General features: G+C 34.2%; 1 non-coding gene across 1 annotated transcript; it reads right to left on the reverse strand.

The window, feature by feature from the left end:
• Positions 1 to 318: 318 nt before the first annotated feature.
• On the reverse strand, positions 319 to 425 carry LOC120225140. Its single transcript, XR_005526748.1, has one exon. It is a non-coding gene; the product is annotated as a U6 spliceosomal RNA (small nuclear RNA).
• Positions 426 to 15,902: the final 15,477 nt, after the last annotated feature.

Consider the following 15,902-nt stretch of genomic DNA (forward strand, 5'->3'; position numbering starts at 1 on the left):
TGTGCTCCTATGCCTCAGCATTTCTGTATCCCTTGGGTAAATTCCTAGCAGTGCTATTGCTGGGTCATAGGGGAGTTCTAGTGTTAGTTTCCTGAGGAAACTCCACGCTGTTTTCCAGAGGGGCTGTACCAGTTTACATTCCCACCAACAGTGTAGGAGGGTGCCAGTTTCTCCACATCCTCGCCAGCATCTAGAGTTCTCTGATTTGCTCATTTTAGCCACTCTGACTGGCGTGAGGTGGTACCTCAGTGTGGTTTTGATTTGTATTTCCCTGATGAGGAGGGATGCTGAGCATCGTTTCATGTGTCTGTTGGCCATAAAAATATGGAACGCTTCACGAATTTGCGTGTCATCCTTGCGCAGGGGCCATGCTAATCTTCTCTGTATCGTTCCAATTTTAGTATATGTGCTGCCGAAGCGAGCACTCCCACAATAATATTCTGACAAATATCCTTCAGCAAAATGTTAATTGGTAACTTGTGGCAAGAAGAAGGGGATGGAGGTATAGTATTCCATCAGTAAATAATTTGAGAAGAAAATTGGTTAATCAAAAAGATTTCTTTAATGAAATCTTTCTCAGAGCAATTATGCACTGTATAGCACCTAGATAGAGGTGTAATATGCACATTAGGTTTATCATAGAACATCCCCTAATAATTCCTAAAAATACATACAATTTTTTAAAAGTTTGTCTTTAATCTGTTGTTACTTATATACTTCACTGAGATTGAAGAGATTAAATCTGAGACAAAATTTTGCTAAATAGTAAAAAGAAAACTATGAAAATACCAGGCATTAAACATGAAATAAAACAATTAGGAACTACTAACGATGTTGAGTAGTATCACTTGTGATGGGAATGTTCATATATAAGGGAATAAATGTGTATGTTTCATAATAACTATATAAAATTTGTATGCCAAGTAATCTAATGATTAAAATTGAAAAAGACTTTGTAATATACATATTAATTTGCCTCAGAATTTTTCTTGTTTGTTCATTTAATATTTGTTTGCCATGTGAAATTTTATGCTTTACCTTTTGCCCAAAATATTTCCACTGAATCTAATTTCGTTCTGTTTTCACATTAGGCTAAGATTTGCAAATTCTATACCCATATTTCTCTACATAGTTACAGTTGAGGATGATACATCATATTGCCTAACGTACAGCCTCTTTTAGCAAACCAGAGAGTTGTTATTAAGATAAATAGCCATTGAACTTGCACATTAGAGGTGCACAGCGGGTAGTCTTTGCTACTCTATGATTGAGGTTCATGACATAACTTATGTATGTCTCTGGAGGATGTGTTGAGCAAACTAATTCTAACAATTCAATCAGTCTGAACTCTTTCCTGAAGGAGATTTGTCTTTTTTTCTCTCCTGAGGTTTTCTGAGTCAAATGCAAATAAAGGGGGAACATCAGTGTTATCTCTTCCCTAATCACAATTGTCACCTCACATCTCCTCAGGGTGGTAGACTCTTGCAATGTTATAGTTCTCAGAGCTTAAGAGAATGAAAGCTGAAATTTCTAATGAAGAAAAACAAAATGAAGGCATTTCTAATATATATCGCCCTAAATATAATGTTAATAAAATATATATAGTTTTGAAATTTTGAAAAAATAATGTTAATAAACAGGTTTTTGTGAATTAAAATACTAGTCAATCAAATGTAGTTTTAAACTGAGTTGGAATTTAATGTCAATAACTGTATTGCCTTGGATATGAATATCATTACTATTAAGAATACACATAAACATCAATATACTTTTCATTAATGCTATTCAGTCCTACTTGTTACAAATATGGAGATGTACTTAAAACATGTCTAAACACAAAAAAAAATATTCAGGGAAGAAGCATTGATTAGTGAACTCAGTTTTGTAGCCCATCAGTAAATATTTTATAAGAACAACCATCAGTGATAGGGCTCTTAGATGGAAATGGAGGTAGAGTAAAAAGAATTTTATGGGATGCAGTCCTAATTTTTGCTTAGTTATGTAAACGTTGGAAAGATAAATAACATAATTGCTCTTCAGTTTCCTTCTCTAGTTAAGAGAATTATGTGATAACCAGATTCAGAATATTTTCACAAATATTTAACTTTTTCTTTTTTTACATTTGGACCTATTAATCTTTTTAGCTTTTCATTTATTAACTATACTGATAATCCAAGTCATCCACTCCCCTTCCTTCCTTAAAGCTAAATTCTTTCTTTTGAATCCATTTTCTTAATAACGTTTTTCTTTCCATCTTGCATTCAAAGGTTACATTTTCATTGTTCAGACAAATAAAACCATGATTGTTTCATCCATCCCAGTATCTACTAGTCATCAGTAGGGGTGAGTTTAGAATCACTGCAAATTGCTTGGAGAGCATTTAATATTACCGGGAAATCCTTTCCAAATCTCCAATGATTGAAGTTCACTCTCTAAAGAATGTTCCCAGAGCCCTGATTCTACCCTATATCCATTTCCCCAATTTCCAGTTTCTTTGCAAACTACAAAAGTCTGACTTCTGTTTATACCTCCATTACAGAAAAAAAAAGACAAATTCTGTGATTTCACTGATCAATATTCTTCCTCATCTTACTCAAACTCAATGAAATACATGATTGTATCATTAACCAAATTGTAGAACAACAATGATTATTTGTCATAAGTTTTTATGTTAACTGGGTGGGTTTGTTTGTCTGTTTTGTCTACAGTCAACTCAGACATACATTTATATGCATTTGTGGTCAAATCTCTAGGATCTCAGACATTAGAAGGGTTTTGTTAGGGGGTTGCCTGGGTGGCTCAATTGGTTGGGTATCTGACTTCAGCTAAAGTCATGATCTCGTGGTTTGTGGTTCCTGGGTTTGAATCCCACATCAGGCTCTGTGCTGATAGCTCAGAGCCTGGAACCTGCTTCAGATTCTGTGTCCCTCTTCATCATCAAGATAAAAACCTTCTACACTGCAAAGGAAATAGTCAACAAAATCAAAAGGCAACTGATGGAATGGGAAAAAGATATTTGCAAATGACAAAGCAGATAAAGAGTTACTATCCTAAATATATAAAGAATTTACCAAACTCAACACCTGAAAAACAAATAATCCAGTGAAGAAATGAGCAGAAGACACAAATAGACACTTTTCCAAAGAAGACATCCAGTTGACCAACAAACACATGAAAAGATGCTCAGTGTTACTCATCATCAGGGAAATACAAGTCAAAACCACACTGAGATACCACCTCACACCAGTCAGAGTAGCTAAAATTAACAACTCAGGAAACTACAGATACTGGTAAGGATGTGGAGAAATGGGAACCCTCTTGCACTATTGGTGGGAATGCAAACTGGTACAGACACTCTGGAAAACAGTGTAGAGGATCCTCAAAAAATTAACAATAGAACTCCCCTATAATCCAGCAATAGCACTACTAGGAATTTATCCAAGGGATACAGGAGTGCTGATTCATAGGGACACATGTACCCCAGTGTACATAGCAGCATTTTCAACAATAGCCAAATCATAGAGCCTAAATGCCCGTCAACTGATGAATGAATAAAGATGTGATTCATTTATACAATGGAATACTACTTGGCAATGAGAAAAAATGAAATCTGGCCATTTACAGCAACATGGATGGAACTGGAAGGCATTATGCTGAATGAAATAAGTCAATCAGAGAAGGACAATATCATATGTTTTCACTCACATGTGGATCTTGAGAAACTTAATAGAAGACCATGGGGGAAGGGAAGAGGAAAAAATTGTTACAAACAGAGAGGGAGGGAGGCAAACCATAAGATACTCTTAAATACAGAAAACAAACTAAGGGGGGTTGGGGGAGGGGAAATGGATGCTTGCGTTGAGGGGGCACTTGTTGGGATGAGCACTGGGTGTTGTATATAGTGACGAACCATGGGAACTTAGCCCAAAAACCAAGAGCACACATTGCACATTGTATATTAGTCAATTTGACAATAAATTATATTTAAAAAATAAAAATTTTAAAAATTTTAATAAAAAAAACGATTCTGGGTCCCTCTTTCTCTCTGCCCTTCCTCTGCTAGTGCTCTGTCTCTCAAAAATGAATAAACGTTAAAAAAAAAAAGAAAAAGAAGGGATTGTTGGCTTGACTTGTTCACATTGTGAAGGGAGAAGAGAAGGAATAAAGGAAGCAAGATGTTTTGAGTCATAAACACAAAACTGCATGGTGATGTTTTTCCTTCATTCTATCCCACCAAGTCAGAGACCTGGTCTAGATTCAAGGAATGGGGAAAAGATTCCACTTTAAATGGGAAGAGCTGAAAAAAAGACTGCGATTATAGAAAAAGGAATAATTACAGACATTTTTGCAGGCAGCCTACCACAATGACACAGTTGTCTATGCTGCCTTTTGGAATTCTCCTTCCCTTCATTTAAAGGTATCATTAACTCATTCTCTCTTTCAAACTCTAGTACTTTTCTCCTTCATAAGGCTCCTCTTAATTTGTTCACAGTTGTGGTGTTTTTTAACAGTAATTCCATCTTTGTTCTTTGTTCTCACACTATATTTTCCTTCTAGGGTTTTGCAGCCACATCCATGCTTTTGAAAGCCACTTATAAGCAGATATCATTAAAACTATACTGGAGGCACCAGAACACATACCAACATTTCACTTGGCCAATGGTAGGACATGTAAAAACAGAAACTTACAAAACAACTCTTCTTCATAGCATTAGTTAGTATATCCTCATTGTATGTTAATGATTCACCAAATCTTTAAAAATGAAAATGTTGAAATTTTGTTTTCTCTCTTTCTTAAATTTTAACTATAGAAAACAAAGGCTGTTTTATCACTGTTTTATATTGGGCTAGTCTCTCATACTTATTGGTTGGGAAGCATCTAGAATAACTTTGTTGTGAATAAATTGTAAGCAGAAAGTAAGATTTTTTTTATCATTTCATGGTCATACCCCACCTTAGTAATTACCTCCAGTTGGTCTTGTCAGAAACCTGTGAGTCATCTTTAAAAACTCCTTCTATGTCATCCTTTAAATCCTATCAGTTCAAATTATTAATCCTGCCAATTCTACTTCCTGTGTTTTTGACACTCCCAAGATACCATTATCGATTCCCTGTATTACTATAAAATAAGGATATTCTAGCTGGTCTTTGATCATCCACATTTTTTCTCAGTCGCAAACCACAGTGAGGCAGAGATTAGAGATAAATCTTGTTATCATGCTCTGCTGAAACACACTTTGGTGATTTGTCATTACCTTTAGAATAAAAAACAAAGCCCCTCGCCAAATTTTCATAAGCACTATATGATCTGACTGCCATGTAATTCTGAAACTCCATTTTATACAACTTTTTCCTTTTCTGTGTACTTCAGTCATATTTACTATATTCTATTTCTTGAAAACAACCTTTTTTTTTTTTTCCCTCAAAAGAATCTTTGAACTCCTTCACTATTCCTTCACACCTCATTTGCAAGCCAGTGCAGGTCTCTCCATCATTTTTTTATATGTATATATTTCAAAAGGCTTCCTGTCATTACATAATTAATTTGTTTCTCTTTTGGGTTCTTTTAAAATACTTTGATTGCTTTGTTCATCTTTGTCTCACCAGTGTTATGCACAATCCCTGACATGTATTAGATACTAAATTAACTTCATTATTATTGAATAGAGGTATTAGGCAATGATTCCTTAAAAATAATTTTACATACAATTTGCTAGTTGCCCTTGGAGGGAGAGCAGTTTTTTTTTTTTTTTTTTGTCAATGTCTAGTTTCTTTGTACTTACTGCACATAATTGCTAGAGCCATTTAACAGTAGCATTCATGTTTAAATTCTAGCCTTGAGGACCTAGAGAAATAGACTACCCTATTTTCTGATATGATGTTCAAAGGATTTGTCTTTTTAATGCAGTCTTTATGTCTACTTTTATTTCAGAAGGCCTTTGGGCATGACATATTATGTTTCTTTATAGTTTTAGAGTGTTCTTAATACTGTAAAATTTAATTTAATTTTACCTGGCATAAAATTCCAAGTTGATGTTATATAAAAGAAATCACCTATGAGTGCATTAGGAATATTTTGTCTGTTGCTTGTGATGTTACTATAGAAAAATAAAAAAAAAAAAAGAAAAATAAAAAGTAAGAAATGAGAGATCTGTATCCAAATTTCACATCCTACAAGAAAAATTAGGAAGCTTGTTATCTTGAATTACTCTACCAGCAAGTTTTAAATCTGATTGCATATAATTTTAATTAAGAACTTCTGTAATCTGAAAGTGTTATAAATAGTTCAAACGTTCTTCAGTTATTCTCATTTTTTTTAAGACTAAAGACCTAAAGACCAAGCAATCCTCCTTAAGATACTACTGCATTAATTGAAATAATCTCTTATTTACTATGTATATATTAAAATAACAAACTTGAAATCAGAGCATGTTAGTATAAAGGGACAAAGTCAATTCTGCCCAGCAGTGTCTTAAAAATATTTAATGTCTAATGCTAGGTTAAATGTTCCATAGCCAATTGAGCTCAGCTAGCCATGACTGAGATTGAGGAACAAAGATAGAAGGTCAATTTACCTAAGATAATAATTATAATGTGCTTAAACTAAGTGGACTCTTTCTAAATGTCCAGGGAAATCAAATCAGTATTAGGAATGAGCAAATACATGGGGCGCCTGGGTGGTTTAGTCGGTTAAGCGTCTGACTTTCGCTTAGGTCATGATCTCGCGGTTCGTGGGTTTGAGCCCCACATTGGGCTCTGTGCTGACTGCCAGCTCAGAGCCTGGAGCCTGTTTCAGAGTCTGTCACTCGCTCTCTCTCTGACCCTCCCCTGCTCACACTGTCTCTCTCTCCTAGAAATAAATAAAACATTTTAAAAAATTAAAAAAAAGGAATGAGTAAATATAGGAAGTATACCAAAATAGATTTTTTTTTCCTTTTGTAGATGAAAAAATCATATATATATATAGCTTGAAAAGTGATTACCATGGGAAGCATAGTTACATAATGCTACATTGGCTTACATTTTTGATAATATTTCTTTTAATATTGCTTTTAGTTTAGGATTTTTTGATATATGCTCAAAATCAGATTTACTTCTTTAGAATCATAACTTTTTTATTGTTGCTGATAGATAGTATATGTGTGTTTCTGTGTGTGCATATATGTGATTTTTTTATTTAAAAATTTTTTTTAATGTTTTATTTATTTTTGAGAGGGAGATAGAGACAGCGTGAGCAGAGAAGGGTGAGAGAGAGAGGGAGACACAGAATTAGAAGCAGGCTCCAGGATCTGAGCTGTCAGCACAGGGCCCGACGCGGGGCTCAAGCCCATGAACCATGACACCATGACCTGAGCTGAAGTTGGATGCTTGACCGACTGAGCCAACCAGACACCCCTGCATATATGTGATTTAGACACAATTGAGGAAAGGATTTTAAGTTGCCATGCTATTGTATATAGCATGATGATTTTCTTTAAAAAAACTGAATAATCTCCATAGCTTGATATTTCATATCACTTAATCTTTTTTTTAAAGTCACAAACTCAACACCCAAAAAACAAATAATCAGTTAAGAAATGGGCAGAAGACATGAATAGACATTTTCCTAAAGAAGAAATACAGATGGCCAACAAACATATGAAAAGATGCTCAACATCACTCATCCTCAGGGAAATACAAATCAAAACTACAATGAGATATCAACTCACACTTGTCAGAATGGCTAAAATTAACAACACAGAAAACAACAAATGTTGGTGAAGATGCGGAGTAAGGGGAACCCTCTTGTACTGTTTGTGGGATGGCAAACTAATGCAGTCACTCTGAAAACAGTTGTGGAGGTTCCTCAAAAATTTTAAAGTAGAACTATTCTATAATCCAGCAATTGCAGTACGAGGTATTTAGTCAAAGGATGCAAAAATACTGATTCTAAGGGACACATGCATGTGTGTTGATAGCAGCATTGTCAAAATAGCCAAACTATGGAAAGAGCCCAAATGTCTGCCAACTGATAAATGGATAAAGAAGGATATATATATATATATATATATATATATATATATATATAGGCAATGATTCCTTAAAAATAATTTTACATACAATTTGCTAGTTGCCCTTGGAGGGCATATATATATATGCAGTACAGAATATACTCAGCCATAGAAAGGAATGAAATCTTGCCATTTGCAATCGTATGGATGGAACTAGAGTATATTATGCTAAGTGAAGGCAGTGAATCAGGGAAAGACAAATATCATATGATTTCACTCATATATGATATTTAAGAAACAAAACAGATGAACATGGGGAAAAAAGAAAGAGAGGCAAACCATTAAAACAGAATCTTAACTATAGAGAACAAACTGTGGGTTGTTGGAGGGGAGGTGGGTGGATGGATATGTTAAATGGATGTTGGGGATTAAGGAGGGCATTTGTGGTGAGCACCAGGTGTTATGTGTAAGTGATGAATCACTAAATTCTACTCCTGAAACTATTATTACCTACAAGTTAACTAACTAGAATTTAAATAAAAACTTGAAGCAACCACCACAAAAGTAAGGTCAAAGATCTAAAATATTCCAAAATAACTTCTAAAATCTGTTTTATCACTGTCAGTATATATAAATATAGGTACTGTATATTGTGAGTTTGGGGGAGTGAACACTCAATTGTTTAAATTTCAGTAAGCTCTTTTAAAATAATCCATATAGCTCTTTAGCCTCTCTTAGTAAAAACTATTCTACAATATTAATGGAGAAAAAAAATGTGCAAACTAAAAAAGAGAAAACTCACTGAAACAGATAAATGAAAATTAGTAGTAAATTATATGATTAAAATTAAAATCAAACTGATTAGCAAAATGGAGGAGGGTAGAAAGCATCAAGAATCAGTAGATTTCCATAATTCATCAAACAGAGCAAATATTACCATGGAATTATATCCAGAACAATGGTCAGAATATGTGAAAGAGAACTAAAATTGTCTATATTAGCTTTTCAGACACATCTTTCAGTATCACATATACTTTGGAATAATTAAAATTCTTCCACAGAATATATATACATATGTTTATGTATATACACACATCTATTCAATTTCATTCAAGAAGATATGTAGTCCTCCAGGCCTTTTTTTTTTTTTTTTTTAATAACTAACTTCTATAAAACACTTGACTTTTTGGTGGCCTACTGAAGAAATGGCACACACAAATTCTCATCACAAATGAGTATACTGGTACTTTCTACTCTTTAATAGGTGATGTTTTCTTATGAAATGTGAGTAATTCAGAATGTCTTTGTGTGCCAAAGTTAATGAGGCTTTTAAAAGTATTCAAATTATACTCACTTAAAAATTACTTTTATGAGCCTTATGAGAAACTTTAGTCCTTAAATTAGCTATCCGCATTGGACAGCCTGGTCTCACTCACCATTGTACTTCCGTTATTTCAGTCTCAGACTTTCTAGTCTATTCACTTTGATCATTCATGCATTCATTCATTTAGCATAAAATTCCTTGTTGTTGATATACCATGAACATAACACTCAAGATTCCAACCTTTCATGGCGCCAGGCTGACTCAGTCAGTATAGCATGCAACTCTGGATTTCAGGGTCATGAGTTTGAGCCCCATGTTGAGGGTTGAGTTTGCTTTAAAAAAAAAAAAAAAAAAGACCCCAACCATTCTAGGGCATAGAGTGTAGGGCATATACACAGCAGTAAGACAAACAGCAGAAAGCAGGATGTTAAAATGTAAAGCAGTAACTGCTATGCTTGGGGAGTGTGTAGTACTCCGTGAACACAGAGGAGATTTAGGGGGAATTAAAAATGCTTTCTGGAACCAGTGATGACCAAACTGACACCATGAAGAGAAATTGGAGCTTTCTAAGTGAAAACTGGCATATTTTGGGAGTTTTAGAATATGAGAGATAATGAAAATGTGCCCAGCAGAGGAAATATTACAGTTAAAGATCATTAGACAGGAAAGCAATTCTTAGAGGAACTGAAAGAAGGTTGGTAAGACTGGACCACCCCAAATGGTATTTATCCCATCATTACTGTTTTGGTAAAATGTATGCATGTGTGGGTGGGTGGTGAGGAAGGGGTGTGATTTCTTTGACTTTAATACAGAATTGAGTATCTCAGAAATGAAGATCATTTTTTTAATTGCATTTTCATTTCTGGTTGGATGTAGCAACACCTAATCAACTAATTTGGTGCTACCTGTGGTCAAAAAGAGCTCCTGAAAATTAAACTGTTCACATTTCAGTGAAATGTGAAAACTGTGCCTTTAAGTGTATAGTGTATTGTACAATGGAACCACATTACTGATTTATTTGTGATGTTGAACATTTAACCATATATCCTGTCTAAGGTTAGGCACATTTCTAAAGTAGAAGCACATTTGATGCGACAAGACATGTGCAGCCAGGCCAAGAAAAGAGAAAGGGGTGCTCTATCTTCAGTGCCTTCATTTTGCTAGGGAACGGAGTTTTGAGAACACCTTAAGAAAAATGAGAATGGATTTCATAAGTTCCATGGTCAGCAGAAATCAGTAGCTGTTTTCAATATTAGCCTATAAATATGCCAATATTGTTCTTTTAATTCAGAAATTTGGTACTTATTTGAAGGATTTAATATTCAGAATCACTTAGCATCTGATCTAGTCAAATTAGCTAGAAGTTAGTCACCTCCAGTCTTATTCCTGAGTTTTCTGTACTACATCATACTGACTACAACACTCAGAGAATTCTGAATTTTGTAACCGGTATTAAGAATTTTAAATGCATTTAAATAATACACATAGCTATTATTGTATATTGAAATATGACTTTAGGAATTCATTGGCATTTATTTAACATTGCCAAAATCTTATTAGAGCTAAATTAAATGCATCATTGGAAACTTTAATTTAAATCTTATTATTCTATATTTAAATTCAAAAAGTGCTACTATCCAGTATCTCTGTTTCTATATCCACCAGAGTGTTTAATAGTTTGATTTGAATCACTTAATCAAAAATTAATTTCAAGAGAGATGTTCTTGTTGGTGAAAAAAATCACTGATGACTTTTAAAGAGTAAAAAATATGTTTTGGTTAATTGGTTTCTTTCTAGTTAAATTTATTTTGTCAAGTGGAAATACTTTAAATACTTTAAATGTTTTTTTTTGAGAAAAATGTGATTCTATACTTTCATATGATTGCATCAAAGCTTACTGTCCTGAAAACAAAGTATTGCTTTGAGAATTCAAGAGTTTAAATTATGGAATCCTAATAATTTCTCACTACTAGTAGCTATCATAAAAATATAATTTGTTAACTATTTCCTTTATCTGAAGAGATTTATGTAGTGAGATATAGAAGCAATGATTAAATATTAGTGAACAAGTAGAATTTGAATCTATGTATAGATGGCTTTTCTTCTAAATTTACATAGTAAATGGAGTAATTAAGGTTTTTTTCTTGTTTTTGACTGTGTCACTGAGTTCTCACATTAAGGACTCATAATAAATTTAGTTGAATTAATGAATTTTGTTAATTCAAAATTCTATCTAGAGCTAGATAACAGAGATTTACCCGGGCTTTTATGTGAAGGAGATAAAACCTCATAATTTGTCTAAATATAATAGGTTTTTGGCAGGAATTTATACAGGCTTTAATGTATGTCTGTACTGGAGGATTATGTTATGTGCCTTTCCCCCAATCCTAAATGATCATGGAGCACTTTATTTGTAGACTATTTTATGATGATAATGTTATACTCTTCAAGAAATACTACTGGGGCTTAATTGTAGAGCATCTTGGGGTTGTAAGTTCAGGCCCCACATTGGGTATAGAAATTATTTAGAAATAATAAAAAAAAATCTTTAAAAAATACTGAGTACTTGTTAAGTTGAAGTAAAATAATAGTAATTCTTAAATTATGAGATGAATAAGTATCACTTTCTTTCTTAAAATTTTTTTAACGTTTTATTTTTTGAGTGAGAGCAAGCACAAGCAGAGGAGGGGCAGAGAGAGACACACACACACAGAATCCAAAGGAGGCTCCAGGCTCTGAGCTGACAGCATAGATGTGGGGCTCGAACCCATGAATGCGAGGTCATGACCTAGGCCGAAGTCAGACACTCTACTGACTGGGCCACCAAGTACCCAAAAGTATTTTTCTTATTCAAGCTCATCATCTACTGCTTTTCTTGCTTAGAGGAAAATATAAAATTTTTTAAAAGGATAAATTTGTTTAAGGTATACTTTGAATGATCTATGTCCAAATCTTCCACCCAGGATTAATACCTAAATACCTCGTCCAACACCTACTGCAACCATTTTTTTCCCTTAAAAGATAAATGCTTAATTCAGCCTGTCTATTGGAATTTCAAATCAAATGTCTTGCTATATGATAATAAAGAAAAAAAAAGTAGAAAGGAAAGCATTTTTCTCCTATCACCTAAAGCAAAAATGGTACACGTGAACTATTTTAACCCCCTAAAACCAGAGTGCTAATCTTACTTGTTCTGTACCTGACATTACTTAGCCTGTTAAGGTTAGGAACATTTGGGAGGATATTCCTTTAAATACCTTCAACTACATGATCACATGAGAAGAAAATATTTTCTTTTAAGCTCTAAGATCCATGCTTAAGCAGAATCTCCCATCATGCCTCTTTGTACTCCACCCCATCCTAAGCTTTACTGAGATATAACTGACAAAATAATATATATTTAAGTTCAATAACCTAACTAGCAAATCAGGTGAAATTTTCACCACAACTAAGCTAATCAACAAATTTATTACTTCATACCTTTACCTTATTTTCCTTTTTCTTTTTAATTTCTTCTCCTTCTCTCCCTTATCCTACTTCTTCTGTGGTGAGGATACTCAAGCTCTACAACAAATTTCAAGTATATAATACTGCATTGTCAACTATAGTCACATTGCTGTATATCAGTTCTCTGGAAATTAATCATGTTGCATAACTGAGGCTTTGTAGCTCTTGACCAATATCTCCACATTTCCACCTCTTTGAAGCCCCTGATAACTACCTTTCTGCTCTCCGATTCTATGAGTTTAATGATTTTAGATTCCACATGTAAGTGAGGTCATGCAAAATTTGTGTTTCTGCATCTGGGTTATTTTGCTTAGCATAGTAGCCTCGAGATTCATCCATGTTGTTGCAAATGACAGGATTTCCTTCATTTTTAATTCTGAATAATATTCTATTATATGTATATACTACATTTTTAAATCCACTCATCTATTAACAAACATTTAAGTTGTTTTCATATCTTAGCTCTTGTGACTAGTGTTAAAATAAACATTGGAATGCAGATATCCCTTTGAGATACTGTTTTCATTTTCTCTGGATATATACCCAGAAGTAGAATTGCTGGATCATCTGTTAGCTCTATTTTTAATTTTTCGAGGGACACTTATACTGTTTTTCTGTAATGGTTCTTCCAATTTATACTCCCACCAACAGTATACAGGAATGCCTTTTCTCCACACCCTTTCTAACATTTGTTTTCTCTTGTCTTTTTGATCACAGCCCTTTCAATAGGTGTGAGGTGATATTTCATTGTGGTTTCAATTTGCATTTCCCTGATAATTAGTGAAATTGGGTACTTTTTCATATTTGTATATATTATTAAGAAATGTTCTCTGCCCCCAAAGGCAGAGAATGAAATCTTGCCATTTGCAACAACGTGGGTGGAACTAATGTATTATGCTAAGTGAAATTAGTCAGAGAAAGACAAACATCATATGACTTCACTCATATGTAGAATTTAAGATAAAAAACAGATAAAGAGAGGCAAAAATAATATGAAAACAGGGACAAAACATAAGAAAATCTTTTTTTTTTAATAGTTTATTGACAAGTTGGTTTCCATACAACACCCAGTGCTCATCCTCACAAGTGCCCCCCTCCATGCCCATCTCCCCCCACCCCCCCACCCCCATCAGTCCTCAGTTAGTTCTCAGCATTCAAGAGTCTCTCGTGGTTTGTCTCTCTCCCCCTCCCCCGCTATTTCCCCCCTTCTTCTCCCCCACGGTCCTCCGTTAAGTTCCTCCTAATCGTCCTATACGTGCCAACATATGGTAGCTGTCCTTCTCTGAAAACATAAGAAACTCTTAAATATGGGGAACAAATAGGGTTGCTGGAGGGGTTGTGGGTGGGGGGATGGCAAGGGACGTTAAGGAAGACCCTGAACGGGATGAGCACTGAGTGTTATATGTGGGGAATGAATCACTAGAATCTACTCCTGAAATCGTTATTGCACAATATGCTACCTAACTTGGATGTAAATTAGAAGGAAGGAAGGAAGGAAGGAAGGAAGGAAGGAAGGAAGGAAGAAAGAAAGAAAAGAAAGGGAGGGAGGGAGGAAGGAAAAAGAAAAGAAAGGAGAAAAGAAAAGAAAAAAGAAAAGGAAGTATACTTTGCCCATTTTAAAATCAAGGTTTTTTTTTTTCTATTAAATTATATGGTCCCCTAGATATTTTGAATATTAACTATCAGACATATAGTTTACAAATATTTCCCCATTGTATAGTTTGCTTTTTCAGTCTGTTTGCTGTACAGAAGCTGTTTAGTTTGGTGCTATTGGGTTTGTCTATGCTTTTGTTGTCTGTGATTTTTGGTGTCCTGTCTAAAAAATAATAATAATATTGTCCAGACCAAAGTAGGAAGCTTTTCTCATACGTTTTCTTCTAGAAGCTTTATGGTTTCAGATCTTGCATTTATGTCTGTAAACCATTTTGAGTTGATTTCTGTATATGGTGTTAAATATTAGGCCAGTTTCATTATTCTGCATATGGTTATTCATTTTGCCCAGCAATATTTATTGTACAGACTGTTCTTTCTCCATTTTGTGTTTTTTGGCATTCTTGTTGAAGTTAACTGAAGATGCGTGGATTTGTTTTAGTGTCTTTATTCTTTTGCATTTGTTCATATGTCTATTTTTATGCCAGTGTCATTCCATTGTGATTACCGTAGCTTTGTAGTCAGTCTTAAAATCAGGAAGTGTGACGCTTCCAACTTTGTTGTTCTTAGTGAAGAGTTCTTTGACTATTTGGAATCTTTTTGTAGCTTCATTTGAGTCTTAGAGTTTGTTTCTGTAAAGAATGCCAATAAGATTTTGATTGGGATTACATTGAATTTTTGGTTAGTATAGACATTTTAATAATAATCTTCTAATCCATGAATGTGGAGTGTCTTTCCATATAACTGTGTTTTTAACTCCCTTTATTAATGTTCCATTTCTCATGAATCCATGATGTTACTATTCAGATTTAATGCAAAAAAAACCCCCAAAAAACAAAAAACATGTCTCATGACATGAATAGAATTAAGTGCTAGTTTTGGCCAACATATTTTTGTATCTGAAGATATCATTTTGTCTCTGGACTTACTTGTTTTTCTGTATCTTAGGGGAAAATGAGAGGCTGAGTCTTGAAATCTGCTGTAATTTCTGAGTCCAAGGAGTCAGAATGTAGCCAAAATTTCAGCTCCCTACTTTGGGGCAAATTATTAATATGTGACTATAATATTAAAAATCTTGTATGTATCTTTTAATTTTTAAATGCTTTTTAATTCTTTATTTTTTTAAATTTAAATTCAAGTTAGTTAACATATAGTGTAATATTGGTTTCAGGAGGAGAATTCAGTGATTCATCACTTACATTTTTTTTATATTTTATTTATTTCTGAGAGAGAAAGAGAGAGATAGCATGAGCAGGGGAGGGTCAGAGACAGAGGGAGATACAGAATCTGAAGCAGACTCAATGCTCTGAGATAGCTCTCAGCACAGAGCCTGACGTAGGGTTTGAACCCATGAACTGTGAGATCATGACCTGAGCAGAAGTCGGATGCTTAACTGACTGAGCCATCCAGGCACCCCAATGATTCATCAC

The sequence above is a fragment of the Hyaena hyaena genome, unplaced genomic scaffold (genome assembly GCF_003009895.1).
Source record: "Hyaena hyaena isolate Hyena2069 unplaced genomic scaffold, ASM300989v1 scaffold_1336, whole genome shotgun sequence".
Classification (NCBI taxonomy): Eukaryota; Metazoa; Chordata; class Mammalia; order Carnivora; family Hyaenidae; genus Hyaena; species Hyaena hyaena.